We start from the raw sequence: 17064 nt of genomic DNA on the forward strand, positions 1-17064 counted from the left end.
CCTCCCTCTACTCCTCCCTCCCTCCTCCCTCCCTTCTCCCTCCCTCCTCCTCCACTCTCCCTCCACTCCTCCCTCCCTTCCCTCCACTCCTCCCTTCCACTCCTCCCTCCACCCTTCCTCCATCCCAAATACAAACTTTGCTTCCCCTCTACCTCCCCCTCGTCAGTCAACCCAAACCACTCACAGTCACACGCACACATCAAAAACAGGTGCTGTTTCACACTCGACTGGAAACATATTGGAAGGACTCTCTCCCCTCCCCCTCTCTAGATCCCTCCCCTCCTTCCCTCTCTCTCTCTCTCTCTCCCCACCCCCTCTCTAGATCCCTCCCTCCCTCTCTAGATCCCTCCTTCCCTCTCTAGATCCCTCCCTCCCTCTCCCCTCCCCCTCTCTAGATCCCGCTCTCTCTCTCTCTCCCCTGCTCTAGATCCCTCCCTCCTTCCCTCTCTCTCTCCCCTCCCCATCTCTAGATCCCTCCCTCTCCCCTCCCCATCTATAGATCTCTCTCCCCTCCCCATCTATAGATATCTCTCTCTCCCCTCCCCCTCTCTAGATCCCTCCCTCTCTCTCTCTCTCTCTCCCCCTCCCCTGCTAGATCCCTCTCTCTCTCTCTCCCCTCCCCCTCTCTATATCCCTCCCTCCCTCCAAGGGATTTTATCTATTAGCATGGGAAACATATGTAAAGCAAGTGAACCCATCATAATCTATCTCTCTCTCACACACAGCAATGCTCTCACAGGACTAAGATCAAATCGTATTACCCCGGCTCTGACGCTTGTCGGATGTGGCTTGCAAACCATTACAGACTACAAAGGGCAGCACAGCCGAGAGCTGCCCAGTGACACGAGCCTACCAGATGAGCTAAACTACTTCTATGCTTGCTTCGAGGCAAATAACACTGAAACATGCATGAGAGCACCAGCTGTTCTGGAAGACTGTGTGATCACGCTCTCCGCAGCCGATGTGAGTAAGACCTTTGAACAGGTCAACATTCACAAGGCCGCAGGGCCAGACGGATTACCAGGAACACTAAGGTAACCTGTATAAATGACTACCAACCCATAGCACTCACGTCTGTAGCCATGAAGTGCTTTGAAAGGCTGGTCATGGCTCACATCAACACCGTCATCCCAGAAACCCTAGACCCACTCCAATTTGCATACCGCCCCAACAGATCCACAGATGATGCAATCTCTATTGCACTCCACACTGCCCTTTCCCACCTGGACAAAAGGAACACCTATGTGATGCTGTTCATTGACTACAGCTCAGTGTTCAACACCAGTGCCCTCAAAGCTCATCACTAAGCTAAGGACCCTGGTACTAAACACCTCCCTCTGCAACTGGATCCTGGACTTCCTGACCTTCACATCCGCCACGCTGATCCTCAACCCTCAGGGGTGTGTGCTCAGTCCCCTCATGTACTCCCTGTTCACCCATGACTGCACGGCCAGGCACGACTCCAACACCATCATTAAGTTTGCAGATGAGACACAACAGTATTGTAACACTGTTAACTACAGGACTATCCTCCTCAGTCCTCCTTAGTGTAACACTGTTAAACTACAGGACTATCCTCCTCAGTCCTCCTCAGTGTAACACTGTTAAACTACAGGACTATCCTCCTCAGTGTAACACTGTTAAACTACAGGACTATCCTCCTCAGTCCTCCTCAGTGTAACACTGTTAAACTACAGGACTATCCTCCTCAGTCCTCCTCAGTGTAACACTGTTAAACTACAGGACTATCCTCCTCAGTCCTCCTCAGTGTAACACTGTTAAACTACAGGACTATCCTCCTCAGTCCTCCTCAGTGTACTGTAACACTGTTAAACAGGTCCACCCTAAAGCAATAGCTGCAACATCGGCAAGACATCTGTGTGTGTGTGCATGTGAGTTACATGCATGTGTGTGTGCATGCGTATATGCGCATGTGAGTGCTGCGTGTGTATATATATATATATATATATATATATATATATACAGTTGAAGTGGGAAGTTTACATACACCTTAGCCAAATACATATAAACTCAGTTTTTCACAATTCCTGACATTTAATCCTAGTAAAAATTCCCTGTCTTGGGTCAGTTAGGATCACCACTTTATTTTAAGAATGTGAAATGTCAGAATAATAGTAGAGAGAATGATTTATTTCAGCTTTTATTTCTTTCATCACATTCCCAGGTGGGTCCGAAGTTTACATACACTATATTAGTATTTGGTAGCATTGGCTTTAAATAGTTTAACTTGGGTCAAGCTTCCCACAAGCAGTTGGGTAAATTTTGGCCCATTCCTACTGAAAGAGCTGGTGTAACTGAGTCAGGTTTGTAGGCCTCCTTGCTCGCACACGCTTTTTCAGTTAGATACTTTTGTACCTGTTTCCTCCAGCATCTTCACAAGGTCTTTTGCAGTTGTTCAGGGATTGATTTGCACTTTTCGCACCAAAGTACGTTAATCTCTAGGAGACAGAAAGCGTCTCCTTCCTGAGCGGTATGACGGCTGTGTGGTGTTTATACTTGCATACTATTGTCTGTACAGATGTACAAATACCTTCAGGCATTTGGAAATTGCTCCCAAGGATGAACCAGACTTGTGAAGGTCTACAATTTGTTTTCTGAGGTCTTGGCTGATTTCTTTTGATTTTCCCATGATGTCAAGCAAAGAGGCACTGAGTTTGAAGGTAGGCCTTGAAATACATCCACAGGTACACCTCCAATTGACTAAAATGATGTCAATTAGCCTATCAGAAGCTTCTAAAGCCATGACATCATTTTCTGGAATTTTCCAAGCTGTTTAAAGGCACAGTCAACTTAGTGTATGTAAACTTCTGACCCACTGCAATTGTGATACAGGGAATTATAAGTGAAATTGTTGGAAAAATGACTTGTGTCATGCACAAAGTAGATGTCCTAACCGACTTGCCAAAACTATAGTTTGTTAACAAGAAATGTGTGGAGTGGTTGAAAAACGAGTTTTAATGACTCCAACCTAAGTGTATGTAAACTTCCGACTTCAACTGTATGTGTGTGTGTATATATATATATATGTATGTATGTATGTATGTATGTATGTGTGTGTGTGTGTGTGTGTGTGTGTGTGTGTGTGTGGGTATATATATATGGTGGGTGGGTTTGAGTCCTAGCAGCCTGGATACATTACATCCTCTGTCATATGCTTCATCTTGGATCTGTCTCCCACATAAAAGGGGGTCAGAGAGGGAGCTTACATCTGGCCTGGCTAGCTTTGGTCTGGTGGGCTGTCAACACATACAGTAATATATGTCTGCTGGCAAAAGACAAAACAGCTCTCTATGGCAGTATATCTAGTTTACTTTATCAGAGTGGCTGCGGATCTGACCTTTTTGGGATATTTAGTCCACCACACTAAACAATCTGGAGCTTCCTGAAACTTCTGCTCATGTGCAGATGATACAATGATACCATGATACAATGCGAATTCTCTACTTTACTCACAGAGAGCAGGCTACTGAGGGCAATGGTTGTCATTTAGTAAAATGTGATTAAAGCTCAACTAATGTCTGCAAGAGCACATTACGATCACAATATTCTACATAACACAACATAATACTGTAAGACAAAACAACACCGCATCCAATCGTCTGTGATCGTTCTTCAAAACAAATGAACCAATCAGTTTCATGGATATGCATTCAGTTTGAAGTAGCCTCCAGTGTTGAAGTAGCCTCCAGTGTTGAAGTAGTCTCCAGTGTTGAAGTAGCCTCCAGTGTTGAAGTAGCCTCCAGTGTTGAAGTAGCCTACAGTGTTGTGTTGAAGTAGCCTACAGTGTTGTGTTGATGTAGCCTACAGTGTTGAAGGAGCCTACAGTGTTGAAGGAGTCTACAGTGTTGAAGGAGCCTACAGTGTTGAAGTAGCCTACAGTGTTGAAGTAGCCTACAGTGTTGAAGTAGCCTACAGTGTTGTAGTAGCCTACAGTGTTGTAGTAGCCTACAGTGTTGAAGTAAACTACAGTGTTGAAGTGGTCTACAGTGTTGAAGTAGCCTACAGTGTTGTGTTGAAGTAACCTACAGTGTTGAAGTAGCCTACAGTGTTGAAGTAGCCTACAGTGTTGAAGTAACCTACAGTGTTGAAGTAGTCTACAGTGTTGAAGTAGCCTACAGTGTTGAAGTAGCCTACAGTGTTGTGTTGAAGGATCCTACAGTGTTGTGTTGATGTAGCCTACAGTGTTGAAGGAGCCTACAGTGTTGAAGGAGTCTACAGTGTTGAAGGAGCCTACAGTGTTGAAGGAGCCTACAGTGTTGTAGTAGACTACAGTGTTTGTAGTAGCCTACAGTGTTGAAGTAGCCTACAGTGTTGTGTTGAAGTAGCCTACAGTGTTGAAGTAACCTACAGTGTTGAAGTAGCCTACAGTGTTGTGTTGAAGGATCCTACAGTGTTGTGTTGATGTAGCCTACAGTGTTGAAGGAGCCTACAGTGTTGTGTTGATGTAACCTACAGTGTTGAAGTAGCCTACAGTGTTGAAGTAGCCTACAGGGTTGTGTTGATGTAGCCTACAGTGTTGATGTAGCCTACAGTGTTGTGTTGATGTAGCCTACAGTGTTGTGTGATGTAGCCTACAGTGTTGTGTTGATGTAGCCTACAGTGTTGAAGTATCCTACAGTGTTGAAGTATCCTACAGTGTTGAAGTAGCCATACAGTGTTGAAGTAGCCTACAGTGTTGAAGTAGCCTACAGTGTTGTGTTGAAGTAGCCTACAGTGTGTGTTGAAGTAACCTACAGTGTTGTGTTGAAGTAACCTACAGTGTTGTGTTGAAGTAGCCTACAGTGTTGAAGTAGCCTACAGTGTTGAAGTAGCCTACAGTGTTGAAGTATCCTACAGTGTTGTGTTGAAGTAGCCTACAGTGTTGTGTTGAAGTAACCTACAGTGTTGTGTTGAAGTAACCTACAGTGTTGAAGTAGCCTACAGTGTTGTGTTGAAGTAGCCTACAGTGTTGAAGTAGCCTACAGTGTTGAAGTAGCCTACCAGTGTTGAAGTAACCTACAGTGTTGTGTTGAAGTAACCTACAGTGTAGTGTTGAAGTAGCCTACAGTTTTGAAGTAGCCTACAGTGTTGAAGTAAACCTACAGTGTTGTGTTGAAGTAACCTACAGTGTTGTGTTGAAGTAGGCCTACAGTTTTGAAGTAGCCTACAGTGTTGAAGTAGCCTGCAGTGTTGAAGTAGTCAGTAGTGTTGTGTTGAATGATCCTAAAGTGTTGTGTTGAAGTATCCTACAGTGTTGTGTTGAAGGATCCTACAGTGTTGTGTTGAAGGATCCTACAGTGTTGTGTTGAAGGATCCTACAGTGTTGTGTTGAAGGATCCTACAGTGTTGTGTTGAAGGATCCTACAGTGTTGTGTTGAAGGATCCTACATTGTTGTGTGAAGGATCCTACAGTGGTTGTGTTGAAGATCCTACAGTGTTGTGTGAAGGATCCCTACAGTGGTTGTGTTGAAGGATCCTACAGTGTTGTGTTGAAGGATCCTACAGTGTTGTGTTGAAGGATCCTACAGTGTTGTGTTGAAGGATCCTACAGTGTTGTGTTGAAGGATCCTACAGTGTTGTGTTGAAGGAGCCTACAGTGTTGTGTTGAAGGAGCCTACAGTGTTGTGTTGAAGGAGCCTACAGTGTTGTGTTGAAGGAGCCTACAGTGTTGTGTTGAAGGAGCCTACAGTGTTGTGGTTGAAGGAGCCTACAGTGTTGTGTTGAAGGAGCCTACAGTGTTGTGTTGAAGTAGCCTACAGTGTTGTGTTGAAGTAGTCTACCGTGTTGAAGTAGCCGACAGTGTTGTGTTGAAGTAGCCTACTCGTGTTTGAAGTAGCCTACAGTGTTGAGTAGGCCTACAGTTGTTGAAGTAGCCTACAGTGTTGAAGTAGCCTACAGTATTGATGTAACCTACAGTGTTGATGTAACCTACAGTGTTGATGTAGCCTACAGTGTTGAAGTAGCCTACAGTGTGGAAGTAGCCTACAGTGTGGGGAAGTAGCCTACAGTGTGGAAGTAGCCTACAGTGTGGATAGTAGCCTACAGTGTGGAAGTAGCCCTTAACAGTTGGAGTAGCCTACAGTGTTGAAGGAGCCTACACAGTGTTGAAGGAGCCTACAGTGTTGAAGTAGCCTACAGTGTTGAAGTAGCCTACCAGTGTTGTGTTGAAGGAGCCTACAGTGTTGTGTTGAAGTAACCTACAGTGTTTGAAGTAGCCTACAGTGTTGAAGTAGTCTACAGTGTTGAAGTAGCCTACAGTGTTGAAGTAGCCTACAGTGTTGTGTTGAAGGATCCTACAGTGTTGTGTGTGATGTAGCCTACAGTGTTGAAGGAGCCTACAGTGTTGAAGGAGTCTACAGTGTTGAAGGAGCCTACAGTGTTGAAGGAGCCTACAGTGGTTGTAGTAGACTACAGTGTTGTAGTAGCCTACAGTGTTGAAGTAGCCTACAGTGTTTGTGTTGAAGTAGCCTACAGTGTTGAAGTAACCTACAGTGTTGAAGTAGCCTACAGTGTTGTGTTGAAGGATCCTACATGTGTTGTGTTGAAGGATCCTACAGTGTTGTGTTGATGTAGCCTACAGTGTTGAAGGAGCCTACAGTGTTGTGTTGATGTAACCTACAGTGTTGAAGTAGCATACAGTGTTGAAGTAGCCTACAGGGTTGTGTTGATGTAGCCTACAGTGTTGTGTTGATGTAGCCTACAGTGTTGTGTTGATGTAGCCTACAGTGTTGTGTTGATGTAGCCTACAGTGTTGTGTTGATGTAGCCTACAGTGTTGAAGTATCCTACAGTGTTGAAGTATCCTACAGTGTTGAAGTAGCCTACAGTGTTGAAGTAGCCACAGTGTTGTGTTGAAGTAGCCTACAGTGTTGTGTTGAAGTAGCCTACAGTGTTGTGTTGAAGTAACCTACAGTGTTGTGTTGAAGTAGCCTACAGTGTTGAAGTAGCCTACAGTGTTGAAGTAGCCTACAGTGTTGAAGTAGCCTACAGTGTTGTGTTGAAGTAGCCTACAGTGTTGTGTTGAAGTAGCCTACAGTGTTGTGTTGAAGTAACCTACAGTGTTGTGTTGAAGTAACCTACAGTGTTTGTGTTGAAGTAACCTACAGTGTTGAAGTAGCCTACAGTGTTGTGTTGAAGTAGCCTACAGTGTTGAAGTAACCTACAGTGTTGTGTTGAAGTAGCCTACAGTGTTGAAGTAGCCTACAGTGTTGAAGTAACCTACAGTGTTGTGTTGAAGTAACCTACAGTGTTGTGTTGAAGTAGCCTACAGTTTTGAAGTAGCCTACAGTGTTGAAGTAGCCTGCAGTGTTGAAGTAGTCAGTAGTGTTGTGTTGAATGATCCTAAAGTGTTGTGTTGAAGTATCCTACATGTTGTGTTGAGGATCCTACAGTGTTTTTGTTTTGAGATCCTACAGTGTTGTGTTGAAGGATCCTACAGTGTTGTGTTGAAGGATCCTACAGTGTTTGTGTTGAAGGATCCTACAGTGTTGTGTTGAAGGATCCTACAGTGTTGTGTTGAAGGATCCTACAGTGTTGTGGTTGAAGGCCTACAGTGTTTGTTGTTGAAGGAGCCTACAGTGTTGTGTTGAAGAGCCTACAGTGTTGTGTTGAAGGAGCCTACAGTGTGTGTTGAAGGAGCCTACAGTGTTGTGTTGAAGGAGCCTACAGTGTTGTGTTGAAGGAGCCTACAGTGTTGTGTTGAAGGAGCCTACAGTGTTGTGTTGAAGGAGCCTACAGTGTTGTGTTGAAGGAGCCACCGTGTTGAAGTAGCCTACAGTGTTGTGTTGAAGTAGCCTACCGTGTTGGAAGTAGCCTACAGTGTTGAAGTAGCCTACAGTGTTGAAGTAGCCTACAGTATTGATGTAACCTACAGTGTTGATGTAACCTACAGTGTTGAAGTAGCCTACAGTGTTGAAGTAGCCTACAGTGTGGAAGTAGCCTACAGTGTGGAAGTAGCCTACAGTGTGGAAGGAGCCTACAGTGTTGAAGTAGCCTACCAGTGTTGAAGTAGCCTACAGTGTTGAAGGAGCCTACAGTGTTGTGTTGAAGGAGCCTACAGTGTTGTGTTGAAGTAGTCTACCGTGTTGAAGTAGCCTACAGTGTTGAAGTAGCCTACAGTGTTGAAGTAGCCTACAGTGTTGAAGTAGCCTACATTGTTCAAGTAACCTACAGTATTGATGTAACCTACAGTGTTGAAGTAACCTACAGTGTTGATGTAACCTACAGTGTTGATGTAACCTACAGTGTTGAAGTAGCCTACAGTGTTGAAGTAGCCTACAGTGTTGAAGTAGCCTACAGTGTGGAAGTAGCCTACAGTGTGGAAGTAGCCTACAGTGTTGAAGTAGCCTACAGTGTTGAAGTAGCCTACAGTGTTGAAGTAGCCTACAGTGTTGAAGTAGCCTACAGTGTTGAAGTAACCTACAGTGTTGAAGTAACCTACAGTGTTGAAGTAGCCTACAGTGTTGAAGTAGCCTACAGTGTTGAAGTAGCCTACAGTGTTGTGTTGAAGTAGCCTACAGTGTTGTGTTGAAGTAACCTACAGTGTTGTGTTGATGTAGCCTACAGTGTTTGAAGGAGCCTACAGTGTTGAAGGAGTCTACAGTGTTGAAGGAGCCTACAGTGTTGAAGTAGCCTACAGTGTTGAAGTAGCCTACAGTGTTGTAGTAGCCTACAGTGTTGTAGTAGTATCCTACAGTGTTGAAGTAAACTACAGTTTTGAAGTAGCCTACAGTGTTGAAGTAGCCTACAGTGTTGAAGTAGCCTACAGTGTTGAAGTAGCCTACAGTGTTGTGTTGAAGTAGCCTACAGTGTTGTGTTGAAGTAACCTACAGTGTTGTGTTGATGTAGCCTACAGTGTTGAAGGAGCCTACAGTGTTGAAGGGAGTCTACAGTGTTGAAGGAGCCTACAGTGTTGAAGTAGCCTACAGTGTTGAGTAGCCTACAGTGTTGTAGTAGCCTACAGTGTTTGTAGTAGCCTACAGTGTTGAAGTAAACTACAGTTTTGAAGTAGCCTACAGTGTTGATGTAACCTACAGTGTTGATGTAACCTACAGTGTTGATGTAACCTACAGTGTTGAAGTAGCCTACAGTGTGAAGTAGCCTACAGTGTTGAAGTAGCCTACAGTGTGGAAGAGCCTACAGTGTGGAAGTAGCCCTACAGTGTGGAAGTAGCCTACAGTGTTGAAGTAGCCTACAGTGTTGAAATAACCTACAGTGTTGAAATAACCTACAGTGTTGAAATACCTACAGTGTTGTGTTGAAGTAGCCTACCGTGTTGAAAATAACCTACAGTGTGAAATAACCTACAGTGTTGAAATAACCTACAGGGTTGTGTTGATGTAGCCTACAGTGTTGATGTAGCCTACAGTGTTGTGTTGATGTAGCCTACAGTGTTGTGTTGATGTAGCCTACAGTGTGTGTTGATGTAGCCTACAGTGTTGAAGTATCCTACAGTGTTGAAGTATCCTACAGTGTTGAAGTAGCCTACAGTGTTGAAGTAGCCTACAGTGTTGAAGTAGCCTACAGTGTTGTGTTGAAGTAGCCTACAGTGTTGTGTTGAAGTAACCTACAGTGTTGTGTTGAAGTAACCTACAGTGTTGTGTTGAAGTAGCCTACAGTGTTGTGTTGAAGTAGCCTACAGTGTTGAAGTAGCCTACAGTGTTGAAGTAGCCTACAGTGTTGTGTTGAAGTAGCCTACAGTGTTGTGTTGAAGTAACCTACAGTGTTGTGTTGAAGTAGCCTACAGTGTTGAAGTAACCTACAGTGTTGTGTTGAAGTAGCCTACAGTGTTGAAGTAGCCTACAGTGTTGAAGTAGCCTACAGTGTTGAAGTAGCCTACAGTGTTGAAGTAACCTACAGTGTTGTGTTGAAGTAACCTACAGTGTTGTGTTGAAGTAGCCTACAGTTTTGAAGTAGCCTACAGTGTTGAAGTAGCCTGCAGTGTTGAAGTAGTAAGTAGTGTTGTGTTGAATGATCCTAAAGTGTTGTGTTGAAGTATCCTACAGTGTTGTGTTGAAGGATCCTACAGTGTTGTGTTGAAGGATCCTACAGTGTTGTGTTGAAGGATCCTACAGTGTTGTGTTGAAGGATCCTACAGTGTTGTGTTGAAGGATCCTACAGTGTTGTGTTGAAGGATCCTACAGTGTTGTGTTGAAGGATCCTACAGTGTTGTGTTGAAGGATCCTACAGTGTTGTGTTGAAGGAGCCTACAGTGTTGTGTTGAAGGAGCCTACAGTGTTGTGTTGAAGGAGCCTACAGTGTTGTGTTGAAGGAGCCTACAGTGTTGTGTTGAAGGAGCCTACAGTGTTGTGTTGAAGGAGCCTACAGTGTTGTGTTGAAGGAGCCTACAGTGTTGTGTTGAAGTAGCCCTACCGTGTTGAAGTAGCCTACAGTGTTGTGTTGAAGTAGCCTACCGTGTTGAAGTAGCCTACAGTGTTGAAGTAGCCTACAGTGTTGAAGTAGCCTACAGTGTTGATGTAACCTACAGTGTTGATGTAACCTACAGTTGTTGAAGTAGCCTACAGTGTTGAAGTAGCCTACAGTGTGGAAGTAGCCTACAGTGTGGAAGTAGCCTACAGTGTGGAAGGAGCCTACAGTGTTGAAGTAGCCTACAGTGTTGAAGTAGCCTACAGTGTTGAAGTAGCCTACAGTGTTGTGTTGAAGGAGCCTACAGTGTTGTGTTGAAGTAGTCTACCGTGTTGAAGTAGCCTACAGTGTTGAAGTAGCCTACAGTGTTGAAGTAGCCTACAGTGTTGAAGTAGCCTACATTGTTCAAGTAACCTACAGTATTGATGTAACCTACAGTGTTGAAGTAACCTACAGTGTTGATGTAACCTACAGTGTTGATGTAACTACAGTGTTGAAGTAGCCTACAGTGTTGAAGTAGCCTACAGTGTTGAAGTAGCCTACAGTGTGGAAGTAGCCTACAGTGTGGAAGTAGCCTACAGTGTTGAAGTAGCCTACAGTGTTGAAGTAGCCTACAGTGTTGAAGTAGCCTACAGTGTTGAAGTAGCCTACAGTGTTGAGTACCTACAGTGTTGAAGTAACCTACAGTGTTGAAGTAGCCTACAGTGTTGTGTTGAAGGAGCCTACAGTGTTGTGTTGATGTAGCCTACAGTGTTGAAGGAGCCTACAGTGTTGAAGGAGTCTACAGTGTTGAAGGAGCCTACAGTGTTGAAGTAGCCTACAGTGTTGAAGTAGCCTACAGTGTGGAAGTAGCCTACAGTGTTGTAGTAGCCTACAGTGTTGAAGTAAACTACAGTTTTGAAGTAGCCTACAGTGTTGAAGTAGCCTACAGTGTTGAAGTAGTCTACAGTGTTGAAGTAGCCTACAGTGTTGTGTTGAAGTAGCCTACAGTGTTGAAGTAGCCTACAGTGTTGAAGTAACCTACAGTGTTGAAGTAGTCTACAGTGTTGAAGTAGCCTACAGTGTTGAAGTAGCCTACAGTGTTGTGTTGAAGGATCCTACAGTGTTGTGTTGATGTAGCCTACAGTGTTGAAGGAGCCTACAGTGTTGAAGGAGTCTACAGTGTTGAAGGAGTCTACAGTGTTGAAGGAGCCTACAGTGTTGAAGGAGCCTACAGTGTTGAAGGAGCCTACAGTGTTGTAGTAGACTACAGTGTTGTAGTAGCCTACAGTGTTGTAGTAGCCTACAGTTTTGAAGTAGCCTACAGTTTTGAAGTAGCCTACAGTATTGATGTAACCTACAGTGTTGATGTAACCTACAGTGTTGATGTAACCTACAGTGTTGAAGTAGCCTACAGTGTTGAAGTAGCCTACAGTGTTGAAGTAGCCTACAGTGTGGAAGTAGCCTACAGTGTGGAAGTAGCCTACAGTGTGTAAGTAGCCTACAGTGTTGAAATAACCTACAGTGTTGAAATAACCTACAGTGTTGTGTTGAAGTAGCCTACAGTGTTGAAGTAGCCTACAGTGTTGTGTTGAAGGAGCCTACAGTGTTGTGTTGAAGTAGTCTACCGTGTTGAAGTAGCCTACAGTGTTGAAGTAGCCTACAGTGTTGAAGTAGCCTACAGTGTTGAAGTAGCCTACATTGTTCAAGTAACCTACAGTATTGATGTAACCTACAGTGTTGATGTAACCTACAGTGTTGAAGTAACCTACAGTGTTGATGTAACCTACAGTGTTGATGTAACCTACAGTGTTGAAGTAGCCTACAGTGTTGAAGTAGCCTACAGTGTTGAAGTAGCCTACAGTGTTGAAGTAGCCTACAGTGTTGAAGTAACCTACAGTGTTGAAGTAACCTACAGTGTTGAAGTAGCCTACAGTGTTGAAATAACCTACAGTGTTGTGTTGAAGTAGCCTACAGTGTTGAAGTAGCCTACAGTGTTGAAGTAGCCTACAGTGTTGAAGTAGCCTACAGTGTTGAAGTAGCCTACAGTGTTGAAGTAGCCTACAGTGTTGAAGTAGCCTACAGTGTTGAAGTAACCTACAGTGTTGAAGTAGCCTACAGTGTTGTGTTGAAGGAGCCTACAGTGTTGTGTTGATGTAGCCTACAGTGTTGAAGGAGCCTACAGTGTTGAAGGAGTCTACAGTGTTGAAGTAGCCTACAGTGTTGAAGTAGCCTACAGTGTTGTAGTAGCCTACAGTGTTGTAGTAGCCTACAGTGTTGTAGTAGCCTACAGTGTTGAAGTAAACTACAGTTTTGAAGTAGCCTACAGTGTTGAAGTAGTCTACAGTGTTGAAGTAGCCTACAGTGTTGTGTTGAAGTAGCCTACAGTGTTGAAGTAGCCTACAGTGTTGAAGTAACCTACAGTGTTGAAGTAGTCTACAGTGTTGAAGTAGCCTACAGTGTTGAAGTAGCCTACAGTGTTGTGTTGAAGGATCCTACAGTGTTGTGTTGATGTAGCCTACAGTGTTGAAGGAGCCTACAGTGTTGAAGGAGTCTACAGTGTTGAAGGAGCCTACAGTGTTGAAGGAGCCTACAGTGTTGAAGGAGCCTACAGTGTTGAAGGAGCCTACAGTGTTGTAGTAGACTACAGTGTTGTAGTAGACTACAGTGTTGTAGTAGCCTACAGTGTTGAAGTAAACTACAGTTTTGAAGTAGCCTACAGTGTTGAAGTAGCCTACAGTGTTGTGTTGAAGTAGCCTACAGTGTTGAAGTAGCCTACAGTGTTGAAGTAACCTACAGTGTTGAAGTAGCCTACAGTGTTGTGTTGAAGGATCCTACAGTGTTGTGTTGATGTAGCCTACAGTGTTGAAGTAGCCTACAGTGTTGAAGGAGCCTACAGTGTTGTGTTGATGTAACCTACAGTGTTGAAGTAGCCTACAGTGTTGAAGTAGCCTACAGTGTTGTGTTGAAGTAGCCTACAGGGTTGTGTTGATGTAGCCTACAGTGTTGATGTAGCCTACAGTGTTGTGTTGATGTAGCCTACAGTGTTGTGTTGATGTAGCCTACAGTGTTGAAGTATCCTACAGTGTTGAAGTAGCCTACAGTGTTGTGTTGAAGTAGCCTACAGTGTTGTGTTGAAGTAACCTACAGTGTTGTGTTGAAGTAACCTACAGTGTTGTAGTTGTTGAAGTAGCCTACAGTGTTGAAGTAGCCTACAGTGTTGTGTTGAAGTAGCCTACAGTGTTGTGTTGAAGTAGCCTACAGTGTTGTGTTGAAGTAGCCTACAGTGTTGTGTTGAAGTAACCTACAGTGTTGTGTTGAAGTAGCCTACAGTGTTGAAGTAGCCTACAGTGTTGAAGTAGCCTACAGTGTTGAAGTAGCCTACAGTGTTGAAGTAACCTACAGTGTTGTGTTGAAGTAACCTACAGTGTTGTGTTGAAGTAGCCTACAGTGTTGAAGTAACCTACAGTGTTGAAGTAGCCTACAGTGTTGTGTTGAAGGAGCCTACAGTGTTGTGTTGATGTAGCCTAGTGTTGAAGGAGCCTACAGTGTTGAAGGAGTCTACAGTGTTGAAGGAGTCTACAGTGTTGAAGTAGCCTACAGTGTTGAAGTAGCCTACAGTGTTGTGTTGAAGTAGCCTACAGTGTTGTGTTGAAGTAGCCTACAGTGTTGAAGTAACCTACAGTGTTGTGTTGAAGTAGCCTACAGTTTTGAAGTAGCCTACAGTGTTGAAGTAGCCTACAGTGTTGAAGTAGTTGCATGATCCTACAGTGTTGTGTTGAATGATCCTACAGTGTTGTGTTGAATGATCCTACAGTGTTGTGTTGAATGATCCTACAGTGTTGTGTTGAAGGAGCCTACAGTGTTGTGTTGAAGGAGCCTACAGTGTTGTGTTGAAGGAGCCTACAGTGTTGTGTTGAAGGAGCCTACAGTGTTGTGTTGAAGGAGCCTACAGTGTTGTGTTGAAGGAGCCTACAGTGTTGTGTTGAAGGAGCCTACAGTGTTGTGTTGAAGGAGCCTACAGTGTTGTGTTGAAGGAGCCTACAGTGTTGTGTTGAAGGAGGCCTACAGTGTTGTGTTGAAGGAGCCTACAGTGTTGTGTTGAAGGAGCCTACAGTGTTGTGTTGAAGGAGCCTACAGTGTTGTGTTGAAGGAGCCTACAGTGTTGTGTTGAAGGAGCCTACAGTGTTGTGTTGAAGGAGCCTACAGTGTTGTGTTGAAGGAGCCTACAAGTGTTGTGTTGAAGGAGCCTACGTGTTGTGTTGAAGGAGCCTACAGTGTTGTGTTGAAGGAGCCTACAGTGTTGTGTTGAAGGAGCCTACAGTGTTGTGTTTGAAGGAGCCTACAGTGTTGTGTTGAAGGAGCCTACAGTGTTGTGTTGAAGAGCCTACAGTGTTGTGTTGAAGTAGCCTACAGTGTGTGTTGAGGATCCTACAGTGTTGTGTTGAAATAGCCTACAGTGTTGTGTTGAAAGATCCTACAGTGGGTGTGTTGAAGGTTCCTACAGTGTTGTGTTGAAGGTCCTACAGTGTTGTGTTGAAGGATCCTACAGTGTTGTGTTGAAGGATCCTACAGTGTTGTGTTGAAGGATCCTCCAGAGTAGAGACATCCTCCAGAGTAGAGACACCAGAGTAGAGACATCCAGAGTAGAGACACCAGAGACACCAGAGTAGAAACACCAGAGTAGAGACATCAGAGTAGAGACACCAGAGTAGAGACATCCAGAGTAGAGGTACCAGAGTAGAGACACCAGAGTAGAGGTAACAGAGTAGAGACACCAGAGTAGAGACACCAGAGTAGAGACATCCAGAGTAGAGACATCCAGAGTAGAGACATCCAGAGTAGACACACCAGAGTAGACACACCAGAGTAGAGACATCCAGAGTAGAGGTACCAGAGTAGACACACCAGAGTAGACACACCAGAGTAGAGACATCCAGAGTAGAGGTACCAGAGTAGAGACACCAGAGTAGAGGTACCAGAGTAGAGACATCAGAGTAGAGATACCAGAGTAGAGACACCAGAGTAGAGGTACCAGAGACACCAGAGTAGAGACATCCAGAGTAGAGACACCAGAGTAGAGACACCAGAGACACCAGAGACACCAGAGTAGAGACATCCAGATTAGAGACACCAGAGTAGAGGCACCAGAGTAGAGGCACCAGAGTAGAGACATCAGAGTAGAGACAGAGACACCAGAGTAGAGACATCCAGAGTAGAGACACCAGAGTAGAGGTACCAGAGTAGAGACACCAGAGACACCAGCGTAGAGACATCCAGAGTAGACACCAGAGATTCCAGAGTAGAGACACCAGAGACACCAGAGTAGAGACATCCAGAGTAGAGACATTTAGAGTAGAGACATACAGAGTAGAGGCACCAGAATAGAGACACCATAATATAGGTACCAGAGTAGAGACACCAGAGTAGAGACACCAGAGTAGAGACACCAGAGTAGAGACACCAGAGATACCAGAGTAGAGACATCCAGAGTAGAGACAACCAGAGTAGACACCAGAGACCACAGAGTAGAGACACCAGAGTAGAGACATCCAGAGTAGAGACATCCAGAGTAGAGACATCCAGAGTAGACACCAGAGACACCAGAGTAGAGACACCAGAGTAGAGGTACCAGAGACACCATAGTAGAGACACCAGAGACACCAGAGTAGAGACATCCAGATTAGAGACACCAGAGTAGAGGCACCAGAGTAGAGGCACCAGAGTAGAGACATCAGAGTAGAGACAGAGACACCAGAGTAGAGACATCCAGAGTAGAGACACCAGAGTAGAGGTACCAGAGTAGAGACACCAGAGACACCAGCGTAGAGACATCCAGAGTAGACACCAGAGATTCCAGAGTAGAGACACCAGAGACACCAGAGTAGAGACATCCAGAGTAGAGACATTTAGAGTAGAGACATACAGAGTAGAGGCACCAGAATAGAGACACCATAATATAGGTACCAGAGTAGAGACACCAGAGTAGAGACACCAGAGTAGAGACACCAGAGTAGAGACACCAGAGATACCAGAGTAGAGACATCCAGAGTAGAGACAACCAGAGTAGACACCAGAGACCACAGAGTAGAGACACCAGAGTAGAGACATCCAGAGTAGAGACACCAGAGACACCAGAGTAGAGACACCAGAGTAGAGACATCCAGAGTAGAGACATCCAGAGTAGAGACATCCAGAGTAGACACCAGAGACGAGGTACCAGAGACACCATAGTAGAGACACCAGCGTAGAGACACAAGAGTAGAGGCACCAGAGTAGAGACACCAGAGTAGAGACACCAGAGTAGAGACACCAGAGTAGAGACACCAGAGATACCAGAGTAGAGACATCCAGAGTAGAGACAACCAGAGTAGACACCAGAGACCACAGAGTAGAGACACCAGAGTAGAGACATCCAGAGTAGAGACATCCAGAGTAGAGACACCAGAGACACCAGAGTAGAGACACCAGAGTAGAGACATCCAGAGTAGAGACATCCAGAGTAGAGACATCCAGAGTAGACACCAGAGACACCAGAGTAGAGACACCAGAGTAGAGGTACCAGAGACACCATAGTAGAGACACCAGCGTAGAGACACAAGAGTAGAGGCACCAGAGTAGAGACACCAGAGTAGAGACACCAGAGTAGAGACACCAGAGTAGAGACACCAGAGATACCAGAGTAGAGACATACAGAGTAGAGACAACCAGAGACCACAGA

General features: G+C 44.7%; 1 protein-coding gene across 1 annotated transcript in view; it reads right to left on the reverse strand.

Moving 5' to 3' along the window:
* The window catches only part of LOC109881556 (twisted gastrulation protein homolog 1-A), a 39067-nt gene that overhangs the window by 1878 nt on the left and 20125 nt on the right, over nt 1-17064 (reverse strand). The gene's annotated exons all lie outside the window — the stretch shown is intronic.

The sequence above is a fragment of the Oncorhynchus kisutch genome, linkage group LG30, assembly GCF_002021735.2.
Source record: "Oncorhynchus kisutch isolate 150728-3 linkage group LG30, Okis_V2, whole genome shotgun sequence".
Lineage (NCBI taxonomy): Eukaryota > Metazoa > Chordata > Actinopteri > Salmoniformes > Salmonidae > Oncorhynchus > Oncorhynchus kisutch.